The 19021-nt window shown below is 36.2% G+C and overlaps 1 long non-coding RNA gene across 5 annotated transcripts in view; it reads left to right on the plus strand.

Annotated features, from left to right (window-relative positions):
• Positions 1-17605, plus strand: part of LOC120306299 — a 124138-nt gene extending 106533 nt beyond the window's left edge. For all 5 annotated transcript variants that reach the window (XR_005556229.1, XR_005556232.1, XR_005556230.1 and 2 more), the window contains 2 exons: positions 15666-15808; positions 16973-17605. This is a non-coding gene — a long non-coding RNA (uncharacterized LOC120306299). The remainder of the gene's footprint in view (positions 1-15665; positions 15809-16972) is intronic.
• The last annotated feature ends 1416 nt before the right edge of the window (positions 17606-19021 follow it).

A 19021-nucleotide genomic window follows, 5' to 3' on the forward strand; every position in this document is an offset into this window, starting at 1 on the left:
GACAAATAGTGGATAGATGGAAGTTAGATCGTAATGTGGGTTTACTTAGAGAAGATGAAAATTTTCTTAAACAAGTAAAAGATCAAAGACGAACTCATATTAAGAGAATTTATGGGGTGCTAGTAGAATTGGACTCAGAGGCAGAATTAATTAAAGAATGTATGATTAAATGGGCACAAAATTTTGGTGAACCAGTTCTACTAGATACCTGGGAAATTATTTGGGTGAGGAATGTCAAATTTACACAAGCCCAGAACTTAAGGGAGAATTTTTATAAAATGTTTTACAGATGGCACCTTGATCCACAAAAAATGTCTCGTATGTATCCTGACTTACAGCCCAAATGTTGGAGATGTGGTTGCTTGGATGCTACTTACTATCATATTTGATGGTCGTGTAAAAATATAAAAGCCTTTTGGATTAAGATATGGTGGAATATTCAAAGAATTTTTAGAAGGAGGGTAAAATTTACCCCACAATTGTTTTTGCTAGGTATTGTTACTGATTATGATACTAAAGAGACCACATTGATGTTAAATTTAATTACAGCTGCAAGGTTGTTAGTAGGGCAATGTTAGAAGAAGGAATCTTTGCCTACTTTGCAAGAGTGGTTTTTTAAAGTTTCTTATTTGGCGGAAATGGCAAAGATTTCAGCTTTCTTGAAGGATCAATAGCAAGAGAAGTATTTTGCGGTATGGAAAAATGGATAGATTTTATACAATGTAAGTTGGATATTAAAAAATATTATTTAGTTTTTCAATAACTTATATTTAAAATTTAAAACAACTTATAGATTTTATTCCTTTTTTTATTTTTATTTTTTATTTTTATTATACTTTCTTTTATCTTTTTCTTTTTTCCTTTTCTTTATTCTTTTTCCTCTCAAGTATTATTCTTTTGGTATTTATGTTTTTTCATATATATATTATTGTTAATTATCTTATAATTTAATATTTAGATTTATTCATGGTTTATATCTTTTTTTAAGACTTTTTGAAGAAATTTTAATTAAGCCTATGTTCAGCTCTGGGAAGGTCAGGGGAGGGAATGGGAGGATTGGGGAGGTTTGGGGATGGGTTTAGTTTTGTAAAATTTCAAAAATTCTATAAAAAAAACAACAACACATTTATTCTATTTCACATATATATTCTATTAACCAACAATTTTCCTCTCGATTATAAGTCTGAGTCTTAAACCTTAAGTCAATCCGTGTCTCTGAAAGGCCTTTTTAACCCGTTACATACAATTTTAAGTTTCATTTTTAAGTCTTATTCTGGTTTTCTTTTTGTGCCGAGCAGGTTTCCATAACAGAGCCTTTATCAACAAATAAGTCTCCCTTTATTCCTCGTGATATAATTTGGGTCAAGGGAGAATGTCCCATCCTTTATTTTGGGAACCTGACTCCTTTGTGGTTAATCCCTTGTTGCTTTAAAAATTCAAATCTCAATGTTTGTTTCAGCTGAATAGCACACTCAGTTGTGTCCAATATTGTGATTAATGGTTGGTTATCAAAGTTGTCGTAGTTCTCAATAAATTGTATTTCTATATCAATTCCTGTTGCTGTGGTGGGGCATGGTTAGAATGCAGTATTGCAGGCTAATTCACTGCTCACTGCCAGGAATCTGAGTCTCACTGGTTTAAGGTTGACTCAGCCTTCCATCCTTCCAAGGTTAGTAAAACAAGGACCCAGATTGTTGGGAGCAATAGACTGACTCTGTAAACTGCTTAGAGAGGGCTGCAAAGCACTATGAAGTGGTGTATAAGTCTATTCTCCCCTCCTCAAAATACTTATTAGCAGTACTTTAAAAATCATGGGGGTTGTTCTGTCATATCCCTAATCCTTTCTCTGGCCAAATAGCATATTTCATGGGCCAGTGGGTTGTATGTTTCTTTCAGTTCCTTACATTAGTGATTCACAAAAAATAGCATGACTCTTGTCTTAATAGAAGGCATGGTTGCATCCTTTGTGCTTTCCTAAAGAGTCTCCAATACTCTTTTTTGTTCTTCAGATTAATTTTTTCTTCCTCTTTACCTGCCATGGGGCATGTTACCAACTCCATGCATCATTTTTATTGCCCTCTTCTGAATTTTTCCTAAGGATTTACATTTGGTTAAAGATCTTCTGCCATAGTTATATCCACTTTTTGAAACCTAAAGGAAAACTTAAAATTAGCTAGCTTCAAAACTGTGTTCAGGGTTTTTTTTTGTTTGGCTTTGTCCTACTAATGTCAACTCTACAATGAGTATGGCTGCAGCCATTTTTTTCTTCTCATTCTAGGTTGCCATATAGAATGGAGGGAGGCAGGATGCCCAGGTGTTTCGTTAGTCAAAATAATCTTCTGTCTCATGAGAACCAAGGTCATCTGCTGCTCCCAAGACCAGGGACTGGGTGTTGCATAAAAAGCCCATCAACTAAGTATATTGGAGAACGTAGTTGCTTGCATAGTGGGTGGGATATTTAACTTTGTAATTGTGCAATTGTTACTTGTGTATACAGATTTGGTTTCACTTTTGACCGTGCCGATACTTTGTAACTAATAAACATGTTCTTTGAGCAATTTCAAGCCTCGTAGTTCTGCTTTATTCATCTCTGTCTGTCGGAACCATGACAACTAACTTATGACAGGGTCTTGAATAATCTTCCCTCCCCTCCTCATGCAATTTCTCAATATGGGATTCTTGACAATTGGGCATCTTAATTTAGAAACATTTTGAACATTTGGCTCTCAGAGCTTTAGGCTGGGAAGATGAAGAAATAATCAAGGAGATTTTGGAAGTGACTTGACAGCAGTTATCCTGTATTTCAGCTAGTGACTCTAATGTCAGAGCTACTACACCAGACCTCTATATAGTCCTTATCATTTCTTATGAGTAAGCAAGAATTATAAATAGCTGCATTTAGAAGATCTGCTATTCCTGGCTCATCAATAACCTTCAAGATGATGCGTGCTCTTGCTCAATGCTGATGTCCTGTCACAACAGACCATGCATAAGGGATCAGTGTCAAAGACACAGTCACCTTGCAAATATCACTTTATAAAGTGACAAAATATTGTGCTACATGCTAATTTTATTCTTTGCCCCTTTTTTAGCTCATTAGTAATTATCTGTTTTTAAAAATGGAAATTTTTGTTGTGCTTTAAATATGAATCTGCAGCCCTGCAAAGATAGCACAATACACTAGTGGCCAATATAAGCCAACCCTTCCTTCCTTCCTTCCTTCCTTCCTTCCTTCCTTCCTTCCTTCCTTCCTTCCTTCCTTCCTTCCTTCCTTCCTTCCTTCCTTCCTTCCTTCCCTGTTAACAATTACAGTATGATTTTCTGGCTTGTTGATTTAAATAACAAACAAACAGCTGCATTATGGCTCTGCTAAGCTTAATATATCTATTCTGCTAAAAGCCCAATTCCATATGCACAGATTGAAACAAAGGTAAAATTGTATCCATTAGCATTCAGTGTTACTACCAAGTAATCAGTATATCACTTGCTAATAATAGTAATCATGATAGTGAATGTTGTAGTACCTGAAGATAGCAAAATACAAGAGAAAATCACAGAATACAAAGACCTGCAAATAGAAGTAAAATAACTGCTGGAAAAGAAAGCAAAGATAATACCAACTGTAATAGGCACCTTGGGTACAATCCCAAAAATGCCCATTGGCACTGACAAAATCACCATCAGTCAATGGCAAAAGGCAGTTTTACCTGGAACAGCTTATATCCTGTGACAATACCTTTAACACCATCAAACCACATCTCCTATCCTATCCTATCCTATCCTATCCTATCCTATCCTATCCTATCCTATCCTATCCTATCCTATCCCATGTCCTTGGGAAGGACTCAATAGATGGATAAAAATGCCAAATCTAACCTAAACAGCTGAATGACTGTGCAGCCAACATAATAATAAATCAGGCCCTGAATGAATGCCCTGTTATGTTTTTTTTTTTTTGTGTGTGTGTGTGTGTATGTGGATGGCTCCAAATCAGTATGACTCCTGGTGATTGCTTGGACTAGTCCCTGCAGGATTGTTGTTGTTGTTGTTGTTGTTTTTGGCAAACTGTTTTGTTTGCTTTCTAAGGTTGAAAGAGAGTAGCTGATCCAAAATCAGTAGTTGCCTTTGTTCCTAAGCTAAGATTAGAATTCACAGTCTCCTGATTCTAGTCTGATCCCTTAACTATTAGGCCAAACTGGTTTTTCCTGGTGTAGATCATAATATTTAATATTAAATGTGTGTGCAATTTCCTTCATTTAAATATAATTGAATTATATCATAAGAATAGATTAAAGTAATGTAATAAAAAGTTGGATCAGAATAAAAAGATTTATTCTTGGATTTCTGTAGCCATTCACATTAAATTCAGTGTTGCTGATTTTTCATCAGTACCAAAATTGCTAATCCACATTGAGCAAGTTTCTCCATCTTTCAAACATGGACCAGAATTCAGATAACTGCTTTTATTTTTGTTGCTGTTCATCAAAACTTTACTTGTTTGGGTCTCAAAAACTATATGGTTATAAATTTTGTAAGAATAAGGTTCAGGCCGATCTCATTGGATTTATGGGAGATAATTTGGACAAGAAATGTTAAATTTACACAAGCTCAAAATTTGAGAGAAAATTTTTATAAAATGTTTTATAGATGGCATTTAGATCCTAAAAAATTATCTTGCATGTATTCCAATATACAGCCCAAATGTTGGAGATGTGGCAATAATGATGCGACATACTTTCATATTTGGTGGAATTGCAAAAAAGTAAAGGCTTTTTGGATTATGATTTGGTGGAACATTCAAAAGATTTTTAGAAGAAAGATAAAGTTCACTCCTCAACTATTTTTACGTGGTATTTTCGTTGACTTAAATGAAAAAGAAACTACTTTGATGTTGAATTTATTAACTGCAGCAAGGTTATTAGTAGGTTTATACTGGAAGAAAGATTCTTTGCCTACTCTAGAAAAATGGATATTTAAAGTATCTAGTTTTGCAGAAATGGCAAAAATTTCTGCTTATTTAAAGGATCATACACAAGAAAGATATATTATTGTATGGAGAAGATGGATAGATTATATTCAGAAAAAGTATGGAATTAAAAAGTTTCATTTATTTTATGAATGAATATTAAATATTATAGAGAATTGCTTTATAGGTTATGGAGTTAAAGGTTAATTATGATATTTTTTTTTCTTTTCTTTTTTCTTTTCTTTTTTATTATTATAAATTTTGTTATTAACCCTGTATTCTGCTCTGGGAAGAGAAGGGAGGGGGGTTGGGGGTGGGAGGGAGGGTAAGGGGGGGGGTAAAGGTAGTATAGACAATGATTGCTTATGAATTTATTTTATTTTAAATTTTATTGTATTTTTATAATGTTTGTATGTTAAAAAATAAAAGTTTTCAATAAAAAAAAAAGAATAAGGTTCAGGCACAGGAAGGTTAAAGTGAAAGCAAATTGTCTGAGCCAAAGACCAGATTTTAAAAACAAGAACAGATATCTTGATCACTTTGGGAAATAGATCAGGACCCAGTGTAGCTTTAAATATTAGCAATATGCATTCAAAGAAATCCCCAAGTACAAACTCATAGCCACTTAACATGGAGGCTTTCAAAGCATAGATAATGCATACTTATTTGGTTTAATTTTAAACTTAATCTATTTCACTCACAACCTTAGCAAGTGAAAGGCCTTGAAACTTGTAAAGAATCAAAGTAGGGAGAGAATGGGATGGCATGCTTGGCTCCAGTGGCTTGACTCCAGGTGGGTTCAGAATTAACTCATTATAAGGAAAAGCCCAAAAGGAATTTTGGTTTGCATTCAATTCTAACACCAAGATGACCTCATTCTACAAGTTCATTTTTATTTTGAAAACATGAAGGGACTGTAAGGATAAATAGGAAACAGAAATTGGACAACATCATATTTTGTCTTCAATCCCCAAATATTTCAAGAAGATTTGGAAATCTCTAGAACAGAGGTTCTCAACCTGTGGTCCACAGACCCCCATTACAGGGGGTCTGCGAAGGCTTGAAGAAATGTTATAATTTAAATCTTGAGTTAAGTTTTGGGATCCTTAGCCATGGTCTGTGACCACAAAAAGTATTTAAAGGGGGTCCGTGGTGGAGAAAAGATTGAGAACCACTGCACTAGAAGATTCGGGAGATTTATTGTTTAATAGACAAAGTCATCCATCATCGTGACTTAGATCAGGACTTTTCAATGCATATCACCATGGTATTTTGGGCACCTGGCAGATGGTACACAACTATCCTACACAAGTGTAGTGGGGGAGGGGAATGAGCTGAAGTGACACAAACCTGAGGGAGAGACAGCTGGAGCTGCAGGACTGTTGGGGCTCAGCAGAAGCTCCAGGATCACCACAGAGCACCAACTCATTGGCACTTCCAGAAGCAGCACACAGCTGGAGGTGAACCAAAGAGAAAAGAAGGGGGGGAAGAGGAGAAGATATAAAAGGAGGAGGTTTTGGCGGGACAGGGAAAAATGACAAGGAAAGAGAAGGGGACGGAGAAGAAGTTGTGGAAGGAGAGCCCAGCAGGCAGGGAGGAAAAAGAGAAGGGAAGAAGAAGCTGTTGCTGGAAAAAAAGGTCTCCTGGTTTGTTTTCTCCAGCCAGGAGAATGCAATCAGCGCTGAGGAAATAAAAAGCTGGGAGACAAGCTTATTGGAAAGGAGGTTGGTTTATTTCAGAAGCCAATGTTACTAGTGACTGCAGCAATGGGTTCCCGATCATCTGGCAGCTTGATTGGGTAAGCATAAGGATTTTTATATAGTTTTTACAATGTTTCATAATTCAGAGGCTCAGTTTCTGTGCTTTTGTTATTGGAATATTTTAGTCTGTTTCACAAAGACTAGCAATGAGTCAAAAATGTTAGCTTCTGTAGGTTCTAATCCCTTTAAACAAATGTAATTAGTTTTACCCCCTTATCTTGAGTCTGTCTATGGCTTTTAGCAAATTTTCTTTGTAGGTAAACATGCTTAATTTAAGGCTTCCACTTTTTGCAATTGTCGGAGCCTTTCATGCTCTGGTTACAACATTGTTTAAGCTGAGGCATGTGGCCAGTCTGCCTGTGACTATTATTTGACAGCTTGAAGAAAAAAAACAACTGGAGTTAGTGTTTCTTTATTCTGGGAGGCTTTTGTGAGCCTTTCTTGCTTTGTGCTTGTGTCTTTAGGGGTATGGTGAATGGGCTGGGGGGTGCATTCTTACTGTACTGTGGAAGGAGAGCCCAACAGGCAGGAAGGCAAAAGAGAGAGGAGAGGGAGAGAGGAAGAAGGAGGGCCAACCAGCCAGCTGACACCAAGGTAGTGGTGCATATTAATAAATATAGATAAATTCATCATACATTTGTTAGTGCAAAGGAACCGCCATGGAAGAAATTAAAACTGGTATCTTTTTCCTTTTTTTAAACAGTTTGTTAAATTTTATTATATTATAGAATAAAATACAAAAATACAAAAGCAAATAGTAGGATACAGGGAGGAGGGGGGGAAAGTGAGGGGGAGAAGGGAAAAAGAAAAGGCATTGACTTCTGACTTCCTCTGTTGCAGTAGAATGAAGCATTAACATCAAATCTTGACTTCTTACTTTTCCATAATAGTATAAACTAGCCATTTCTATAACAATAAATGAATCTAATCAGTAAAACCCAAAATCCCCCCCCCTTTTTTAGTCAGGAAGCTTTTGACATCTTGCTAAGCATTGGTGGTACTCAAATATTGTCATGTCCTAAAAGTTTTACAATCTGTGAAAAGGTTGAAAAGCCCTGACTTAGATATTTCTATGTCAAAACAGGCACAATACCTTTGATATTTCTAGTACTAATTTCTATTGGAAAATAGTTGCATGACAACCAGTGTCTTGTCCAACAAAGGGCATAATCTAAAATATATTTCTGTGTAAAATAAAAAAAAATGTCTTAGTGCTCAGAATCAGAGGCCTCATTATTTACTGTATTACGCATTCTAAACTTCTCCTTGAATATATCCCATGAAATAGAAATGATGGTGCAATATAAAAACTGTAATATGATTACCTGCACAAGTGCTCTAGAAAAGATACAAGGAACACTCAAAGCACATAAACTTTGCTAATTTGGAAGATTTTTCTCCAAATAAATTCCAAAAGCCCTTTTAATTGCACATTGTGCCCCTTCTTCTTACTTTTACTCTCCTCATTGATTCTTTCTGTAAAACAAATCAATGACATCTATTTAGGGTGGATTTAGCAGAATTAGCCTTAACAGCCAGTTTATTTATATACAATTAGTTTAAATGGAGAAGAAAATTAGGTAGGTTTAATACAGGAATATTTTCCAGACCATTTACTCATGTATCTCCTCCTTAGGGTATTTCAAATGAGGACAATGCACATTCTCATCACTATAGGGACTATTGATCCCCTTAGATTTGTTTTTGAGAGTCTCAACTCTTCTCCATCCCCTGACTTTCAGCAAAGTGGTTCCAGCTGTGATAAGAGTTAATGACCTTTTGATATGACTTCACATGAATGTTTTTTAAAGTTGAAAAGCAGACTGTTCAAGGAAAAAAGAGAAGCATACTGACTGTGGTTAAAGAGCTAAGGTACTGGTAGCTAACCCAGGTTATTTATTCCCATGTTAAGGCAGAGGTAGGATGAATGAGTAAGGAACATACAGTGAAGGACACCAAAGCCACTTGAATAACAGATTTATAGGTTGATTAGTAGATAACAATGGTGAGGAGGGGAGGAAAGATTTAAACAGATGGAAAGAGAGGAGTTGGAAACTAAATCAATCTTATTAGTTTCAGAACTAGGAGATACTTGTATAAATTATTATTAATAACAACCCCACAGGAGAAATTCTTACAATTTCAAAATCTTATTCCAAGTTTCTCTGACTTCTTAGTCTACTTATAACTTTCCAAAATCTACATTCAAATCAGCTTTTTACATTTATTTCAAAATAAGAATGTAGTCCTTAAACTTACATAGAACTTCCTTTATCTTTCTGTAGTTCTTAATATCCAAAAGTTTTTTAACAAGCAATTTCCAAAAGTGCTTAAAGACAGAAGTATGCAAACCCAGTGCCACAGCTTAAGCAAAGAGGGCTTTTCCTTGTCTTCCAAGACCCTGAAACCCACTGGAAACCAGTGACTTGTGGTCTTCTCATGGGCAGTCACTAAATGGAGCATATGTGGGCAATACTGGTCCTTTTCTTGCTCCTTGCTCCCCTTTTGCAGAATCATCTTCAGTCTACCATTTCTTCCTCGGAAGGCTGTTATTAAATTTTAAAACATGTAGCACATAACGTTCTGAATGCCATTTCTCCTTTACGAGAAGAAGAGACTGAGTATAGAAAAAGAAGGGGGGAAAAAGATAGAGGTTACTAATAAAGGAGAATAAGTTCCCTTTTTGGTTTGTTGATTGTCTCTTTTGCATAGTATGTAACGTAAAGTTTTCCTTATCTGTTGTGTCTGACTCTAGGGCACGGTGCTCATCTCTGCCTCTTGGTTGAGGGAGCCACTGTTGTCCAAAGACAGTTTCCATGGTCATGTAGCCAGCATGGCTGTATGCTAAAAGGGCATGGAACACTGTTACCTTCCCATTGAAGTGGTATCAATCTATTGGCATTTGCATGCTTTCGAACTGCTAGATAGGCAGGAGCTGGGGCAAATAATGGGAGCTTGCCCTATTGTGTGGAACTTGGGTCTTAAATTCAGGCTATCTATTCTCCAACTGATAAGTTCAGCATCTTTAACCACTAAGTCACCGCACAGTATGTAGATGTTGTTTACATCTATGCGTCTATAGATGGCTAATTTGTCAGATAGTTTTGACTTGGCTTGATCTAGGATGGTCACAGTTTCCTAACAATGGTTCAGTTTGTTCATTTCTTGTGAAATTAAAGAGTTTTCATCATCTCTTCTCACTGTTAGTTGGGCATTCGTGGATGTGTTTCTGCTAGTCTTCTGCCTGTTTGTCCTCCATAGTGGTTGTTGCAGTCATTACATTGTATGAGTAGATGACTCTCCTGTTTTTTCTTCTGGGGCTGTTGGGTCTTTGGGTTTGCTAAGGATGTTTTTGAAGGGTTTGAGTTCGCTTGTGTGCTACAATCCAATTAAAGATAGAGGTTACAATAGGATGATGAAGAAGTGCAGCAGGTGCAAGTGAATTTAGCCAATGTATGTAATAAGCAAATAAAAAAGCTTTAAAACTGTTATTTTATACATGTGAGACTACCCTGCCATGTCCAAGCCCCACTACAGAGAACCAATGTAATGCAACAAGTTTAATGAGTTAGACAAAAGATATTGCATTATTGTAAGGAAAAGGTGGGGTAAATTGAATTATTTTGCACATATAGGGTTAAAAATCTTAATCTGGCCCTAGACAAATGCAGAACTATACTAAAATCCAAGGCAGCCTGAACACTTGGGTGACATCCAAATATTTTCATGAGAAATTATTGACCAATCAGGGCTTTTGACAGGGCTAACTAACCATATTTTTCAGTAAAGTGATTGGAAATGTTTCAATCAAGATGCTGATGAAACCTCTCAAAATTCAAAAAGACACTGGCTATATGTTATGATTTATCTAACACATAAAGAACACTGCCTGCTGAGATGAATAATCACAGACCAGAACAAAATAACAGTCCTTGATTTTAGACAGTAAAAAATCACTCCAAGACTGTCGGTTAAAGTGAAAATCAACTTGTTTCCTGTCTTTACAAAACAAACAACAAGCAATCAAACAAAACCTAAAGACATCTGAAGGGGTCCAATACTAAATGAATATTTAAACCTAATGCCAACCATGATAATATTATTTTGAGGATTGAATATATTCTGCATATAAGAAAAGTGTTTTTAATGATTCCTTCCTCTCTTTCTTCTTAAGGATTGCCTTTTATATGAGTTGGAAATTACTTGTATTAACTCAAAGATGTCTTGCTGTAGTCATGATGTCCATTTCTACCAGCAGGTCAATCTATATATTGTTTCAAAATTACTCAGGCAAACTTTGTGCTGTGGAAAAAAAGATACATATATCCAAAGATTTTGTTTCCGGGTTTAATTATATAATAATAACAATAACAATAATAATAATAATGATGATGATGATGATGATGATGATGATGATAAAGTTGGAAGGGACCTTGGAGGTCATCTAGACCAACCCCCTGCTCAGGCAGGAAACTCTATACCATTTCGGACAAATGGCTGTCCAGTTTCTTCTTAAAAACTTCCAGTGTTGGAGCATTCACCGCTTCTGGAGGCAGGTTGTTCCACTGGTTAATTGTTCTAACTGTCAGGAAGTTTCTCCTTAGTTCTAGGTTGCTTCTCTATTTGGTTAGTTTCCACCCATTGCTTCTTGTCCTGCCTTCAGGCGCTTTGGAAAATAGCTTGACTCCCTCTTCTTTGTGGCAACCCCTGAGATATTGGAACACTGCTATCATGTCCCCCCTTGTCCTTTTCTTCATTAAACTAGACATACCCAATTCCAACAACCGTTCCTTATATGTTTTAACCTCCAGTCCCCTAATCATCTTTGTTGCTCTTCTCTGTACTCTTCCTAGAGTCTCAGCATCTTCTTTACATCGTGGTGACCAAAACTGGATACAGTGTTCCAAGTGTGGCCTTACTAAGGCATTGTAAAGTGTTCTGCCTCCAAACTTCATCTCTTTTCTCATTATAAGCAAGAGTCCTTCTGTCCTTCATCACCCTCCAAAATGTCCTTGCTGTCAGTGATGGGTTGGCAAGAACCGAAGAGCTACCAATAGTGAGAAGATCTCATTTGCATGTAATCCTACAACTTTTGCACTTGAAAGTTCAGAGGGAAATGCATCAAATATTAACACATGTTGCAATCTCCTTTGTCTGCCTCAAATCACAGAATGACAAGTTATGTGTCAACGGTAGTTTGGGACATCATTACAGCTGATTGTGTATGCAAGCTGTATGGATGCAGCTTCTTAGGCATTTAATTTCTGATGCCGAAGCAAGGTATTAGCATTAGCTGACTCAGACATGCAATAGGAGAAAATTGAAAAAGCAGGGAAAGATATCCTTGCCTCCTCTCAGAAAATAGAGTGAGAAATTTGAAGAATTCAACTTTCTCCAGACAGGCTGTTGAAAATAAAGCCTTTGTAAATTTGGAGGAAGTGAATGCCTTCAAATTGATGAAAGAGACCTGCTTTGGAGCTGCAGCTAAACTTTCAAGAAAATTCTCCTGGGTTTTTGTCTTTTCCATTTTACCACCGAGGAACCAATCAGTCTCTCTCTCTCTCCCTCTCCCTCTCTCTCTCTCTCTCTCTCTCTCTCTCTGTGTGTGTGTGTGTGTGTGTTTGTGTGTGTATCTGCATCTCCATATGCATTGTTATTCCTTGCGCAATCCATAGCTTCTCTGGCTTCAATTAAACATCAAGAGAAGATGCTATAAAAAAACTCTCCCCATGGGAGCTTTTCAGATCCAGAAGCTTTGTCTGTCAAGCAAGCTGCAAAAAGCAACATCCAAAGACATTCTAAATAAAGTCTAATGCACTGGCAGAATGAAGCATTTAAACAAATGTGTCTTTTTTAAGAAAAGAGAACTTTTAGGAAATTAGAATTAGACTTGATATTTGGCATTTGAAGGGAAGCAGCTGTTTTATATGAAAGAATGAAAACACAATAGTGTTCATGGTGGTAATGACAAGTACAACCCCGTGTTCCCTAGATTTTAATTCTCAATGCTTGGATTCAGAAGTAGAGAGAATGAGCACATCTGAGTTTATGGTAGGATCACAGCATTAATGAAGTGCCTAAAAAGAATTGCTACAGCTTGGTACTCATTCACTAATTAATATCAGGACCATGTATCTCCAAGGAACAGAATAACTTTCAGCAATTCAGTAGATTGCACTGGGCCAGAAAACACTTAGGATCCAATCTGGAACCACTGGAATTTATTGTCAAACATTTGTTTATTTAACAGACAACCTTAATTACTATAATTCTGTTTGTTGAGATAATAGACAGGAGCTTTTTCAGGATGATTCCCAGATTATGGATGTTCCTTTTGAGCTAGTAGCAATAGTACTTAGACTTGTACACTTCACAGTGCTTGAAACAGTTTACAGAGTCAGCATATTTACCCCAACAATCTGGGTCCTCATTTTACTGATCTTTACTGACCTCTGGATGGAAAGCTGAATTAACTTTGAGCTAGTCAGGATCAAACTCCAGGCTGTCGGCAGAGTCAGCCTGCAATACTGCATTCTAACCATTGCACTTCCATGGCCTTGTATAATCATGAAATTGGCTGCTATAATTTATTTTCACCAACTTCAGCTGACAAAAACTGATGCCATATAATGTGTTAATCTTAAAAAGGGCTACCAGCCTTGTTCCAATTACTGCGTTGCCTGGTTTTAATAGTGCAGTGCTTTATAGAGTTATTATTCTATTTGTTGCTGTAATGCACTTCAGTGCTTCTGTGAATATTTATTCAGAATTGAATAAGTAAAAGGTAAATTGTACAAATAGAATGCAAAATGTAAACTTACAATTCCCAATTACTCATTTGGTTCCCAAAGAAATTTCTTTTGCACCCTGAGTCCTCCCTCTCTGAGAATTTAAAGCCTCAGAGAAGTCATTGATGAGCTGTGAATATGCATTTAACATAAACAGATTGTCTTAATTATGGTTTATTCATTTTTGAATTCTACATGCTGCTTAAATTCAAATAGACTCTACGTTGTTTATGATATTTGATAAAATACAATAATTTAATAAATAGTTGTGGTCTCTTTAAGGTTTAAAGTTCTATGAGCGCCTACCATTTTCTCTCATTGTATTTCATGGAAATGTGATATTTCTCTGGGTTTTTTTTTTTTTTTTTGTTCATTGAAGTGAATAGTTAAAAAAGCAGGTGACAATTTGAATAAATGTTCTAATAAACAAGAGTTCATTGGGGTAAATGGCCTAGTAAGCAGGCAATATAATGAAATAACTTTTGAGAAATATATTCTAACTAGTAATTTTTAAAGTTTAGAATAAAAGCATCATTTCATCTTTTCAAATATTAACATGAAGATACAGGCATATTAAAAAAATACCAGATTTTCAAGTAGATTTTTCTCTTCAGCTCACTGTGATTGGAACCGAAGGCAATTTTTTTCTTCCCACCTCCAAAACCTATGAATATAAAACCTAGAATTTTCTAGATCAATAGAAGTCTCTGTTGGAAGATTGGATAAATCCATCTTTCAGAATAGACCAAGTTCGCTATCCAGTAATTTGAATATTTTGCCCGAATATCATTTCCCAAAATGTAAACAGGTACTAATGACAAATTTTAGTATTGCTGTCCTTCAATGGCAATCCTCTACAGGTTAATTCTGAAGTAATTCCCATTATACTGAATGGAATTAATCCATTTAAAAAATAAATATTTTCAAGCTAAGATTGTAATCCTATGCTCATTAATTTGAAAGTTATCTCTGCTAAACTCAATGGAATTTATTCCTGAATTAACAAAAACAGGTATTATGTGGTTACTAAAAGTTGACATCAACCTGAAGGTACATAATCATCACGCAATCAAGCAACTACAGTATTAATTGGGAATATGATCAATTTAACATAGTTCAACTTTGTTCTGCTTTATGTATATTAATTTGATCTGTCAGATGCCATAAATGAAATACTGTATAAGAGAGAGCAGTGTTTGTACTTTCATATGTATTGAAAATGTATGCAGCAAAGGTGGCATAATTAGAATATAGTTAAATAAATGTTGAGAATGATACTCTTCAATGAATATGTTGAAATATTCAGCTCCCAGAATCTTGGAATTTCAAATTTCAAAGTCAGATTTTTGACTTTAACTACAGTCATTTCTGGACAATACTGTTAAAGTTCTCTAAAATAAGGATTTGTTTTGTTTTGTTTTATGGCCAATTTACACATTGTGAACTTTCACAATATTCTTGAAAATAAGGACTGGAATAACGTAATGACCAGACATGTATTTATAAACTACAATATATATCAACCTATGTAAGGAGTGCAGAAAGAGTCAGATAATGGATAAAAATTAATGACCAAATCTTTCTTAACTGAAAATTATAAAATATTTGTCAATTTAAAATTGATGCACTCACACAAACCTATGCTCTATGTTCTGAACTTGGACAATAAATAAAAGTTAAGGTTTAAGAGTCTTCCTGGGTCTTTAAAAATCTACTCAATGAAAAAGGACAGATTTTAGAACTCAAAATGAATAACTAAATCTGGTGTGTGCATGTCTTTTCATTACTAATAATATAGTGCTTGTAATAGGAAAAAATTATGTCTAGTTCTTCCAAAAATCAGTAAAATTACGGACTAAGGGATATTTACAATATAGGAAACAGGCTGTAGTATTTTAAAATTACAAGTTGTCAAACATTCTTTGTGAAAAAGTAGTTAAATTGAAGTGTTTGGAATTAAGTTATAATAATGCCACAAATGTTTATGGGGCTTAATTGAATTGAATTCAGCTTTTTAAATCTAACTGGGACTTGGGTTTGGGTGACAGTATATCGTTTCTCATTTAACATGAATTTCAAGAGACCTAAATGGAAATTAAAAAGCAGATAATGCAAAGCAGATGTTAGTAAACTCTTGTTTTTTCTTCTTAGAACGTTATAAACATATGGAATGGCCTATCAGATGCTATTGCTTAGACAGAACACAAGGATCATTCAAGAAACAATTAGATGCCTCTCTAAAGAAATGGAATGCTTCACATGGATTAGACCTTATGGGCCAATAGCCCTTATGGGTAAATAGCTCCAGCTAAAACATTTTATGTTGCTATATTCATTTGGATGTAAATATCACTTCACAAACATCTTTGTTCTTAAGCTGGTAAAAATGCCTTCTTCCCACCCCTTCCCCTCTTTTGTCCTTTCCTATTTCTTAAGTGTTTTTGTAGTGTTGTATTGTGGCTTTTGTTTTTTAACCTGCAAAGTATTTTCAACCACAGTAGTGAATTCCCACTCCTGCTAACCTACATAAAAATTCAGTTTTTGGTTGAAAAGCAAAAAGCTACATGTTCAAAGACATGAAAGAATTTCAACCTGAAGCAAAAAGGGAGAAAATAAAAGACACAAGAATGACAACAACAACAACAACAACAACAACAAAGGGGGGGGGTAAAATGTTAACCTGAAACTTCTTTAAATTATCATTTTCTTGATTATTAATAAGCAAAAATCATTCACTGTACTATAACTGTAATATGCTGGTGATAAATACAGAGAATTTTGGAGCTTGCTTTCACCAACTAGGGTCAACAAATCCGAGTGGCATCCATACTGATATTTTATTGCTGTAGAGTGAAGAATCTTGCCCCCTTCATTTGGGGGATAAGTTATCATGGGGCATTTATTTTCTAGGATTCATTAGCTTCCTCTTTTCAGCTCCTTGTGGCCAATGCAAGAGAACATGTTCAAAGCAGGTATGTGGATGAAGATGGACATCTGTTTCTCTTCCTTCCATCTAATTTAGGGCTATACTAAATCAATAACAAATCAATACAGGCATTCATTTGCCCCAATGGATATGAAAGTGGCCAACAATTCAAATTAGGTGCACCTTCAAAATACATTGCAAAGCAAAGAAGCATTCTGCTTATAATTAGGCTGCACAGAAACCTTTGATTGCAAGGGAAAAGAGTCCATTGAGTCTCCATAGAGGTGGAACAACTTGCCTCTGTGAGATGTTTCACTATGTTGATAAAGAGAAAACTTAAAAGGAAAACCATCTCATTGAATCAGATCATGGCTAATCTAAAGAACTATAGATAGCATCAGCTCTCTACCATTTGCAATATAAAGAGCAAGGTCATTTCACCTGTCATATTATTCAGTCAGTATTTAAGTTTTTAATTTTTTTTTAAAAAAATCTATTAATCTATTCTCTTCTATTTTTTTTCACAACTTAGCTTCGCTTTGAATTGGAATTCTCTCTGGAACTTTTGTAGGCAATTTCCAAGTGCAATTCAAAATCCTGGTTTTGATCCTTACGTGGCTTGGCACCAAAGTATATTCAGAACTGTCTTCTCCAATCAGTATCATCCTATTGGGAGAAACAGACTCTTCATTGCCTTGCATTTTTGCAAAGTCAAAGAGACAGAAGCCAAGATGGTATCCTTCTTCAAAATGGGTCCTACATTATGAAATAAACTTCCTTGTGTTATTAGATGGCTTCCCATTCTGCAGCCCTTTGGGAAGTTTCTTTGGACTGACTTGTTTCAGAAAATCTTTGGTGGCTGTCTGATATTTACATCAACAACTGCACTTAAAATTATTACTATGGATGCAAATAATGCATGACTATAAATTGATTCTTTTCAAGAATGTCCTGATTATGGTATTTCAAGCACCATGGAATTCCTATTGCTATTGTAAATGTTTTTTTAAAATTTATGTTATTATTATAGATGCTTTATCCTTGATCATTGCTATGGATGTTTTAATCATTGCAGTTGTGGTTGACTATAAGCCTCTGTAAGTTCATATGATTCAGTGGTACATGAATTCAATACATGAAAACAGTTAATGAAATAAGCTTCCAATTCCACATGCAATTAAGTTTCAAGAAAAATTGCTTTAAAAACAAATTCCTTTGTCTTGTAAAAATGTACATTTTCCCAATGGATTTTAAACAATTTGAATACAACCTTAAGAAACATCAATTATCTTTCACAATACATTTCTTTATGAATAGGCAGATTTTTTGACAGAGAAAGGAAGCTATTAGCAAACCCTGCTTAACCCTGCTGAAGTGGGGTCAGTTTGGTTGGACTCACAAACTACAATCAAAGAAATTTATGGCATATTCTTTTACATCCTTTCAGTCACTACTTATCATGAAAAACATCCTCATAAGCAGATAGTTAATTTTTCTCCAAATGTTAAAAGCCAAGGCAAAAGGCCAATGCTTCTGAAATGAAGCAAAGTATTTCTTTTAATGGAAACATACATTAAAATGGAAATGTATATAGTTAATGATGCAAGTGGAAAATACATATTTAATTTCTGTTGAGTCCTTGGCGGGAAGCAGACACGAGAAGCAGTTGAAGTTCTCAGTTTCCTTTATTCAGCGTTCAGCTTACAAGTAGATGGCTTCAGTCAGCTCCCAAAACCTCCCAGCTTCTTATATAGACGCTTCCCGGGTAAATGTGTTACTTTTCCCGCGCCAGCACCCGCGCATGCGCACGGCGCTGGCGACAGCCTGTCTGGTCCCGGGCAGCTTTGCACCTGCCCGGGACTGCCTGCAAACGCCCGAGCCGTTTGCAAGGCTCGGGACATAACACCCCTTTCCCCCGGGCTAAAACTACTACCAACATATAAACATTTATTTTATGCAGTGTTCTGCTTCTCAGTGCTCCTATCGTTACCTGGCTTTTGTTTAGCCAGCAATGTTATGTAATCCTCTAAGTATTTAGGAGACTTCTTTGCTCTCTGTGACCTTCTCAGCTCTGGGTTACTAGCATGAGTTCCCTGACTGGAGGGAGATGTGAGCCTGTTCTCCTTATTTTGCCTTGGTGCCTTCCAAGGACTGTGCCCCGATGCCTGGCCTGCTTGCTTGCCCACCGGGCTCGTCAGGCCAGGGCTTCTGTCACTTTGTGACCTGGTTGACCTGCCTAGCTGTAGACCCTCGGGCCCCTTGAAGTGATAGCCACTGCTGGGCGTCTCTGTTGAACCTCCTAGGTCCGTCCAAGACCTGTCAGGAGGCTGACCATTCCCTGAACCCCGTTCTGTGTCCGGGCTTGTGTGGGTTCCTGTACTTTCCCAAAACTCAGTTACTCCCTGATTTGGGCTAGAGGTGTTGTAGTCGGGACTTGGTTCCTCGACCACCTCCCTGTATGTTTGACCCCCTGTAGAATTTGGGGTAAGGTCAGGCCAACCTTGGGGATTGTGTGCCAGCTCTCTTGCGGGGAATGATTTGTTGGGATGCCCCCGGGTATCCTCCGTGACTGGAGTGCTGT

The sequence above is a fragment of the Crotalus tigris genome, unplaced genomic scaffold (genome assembly GCF_016545835.1).
Source record: "Crotalus tigris isolate CLP2741 ecotype Arizona unplaced genomic scaffold, ASM1654583v1 scf7180000017731.4096049, whole genome shotgun sequence".
Classification (NCBI taxonomy): domain Eukaryota; kingdom Metazoa; phylum Chordata; class Lepidosauria; order Squamata; family Viperidae; genus Crotalus; species Crotalus tigris.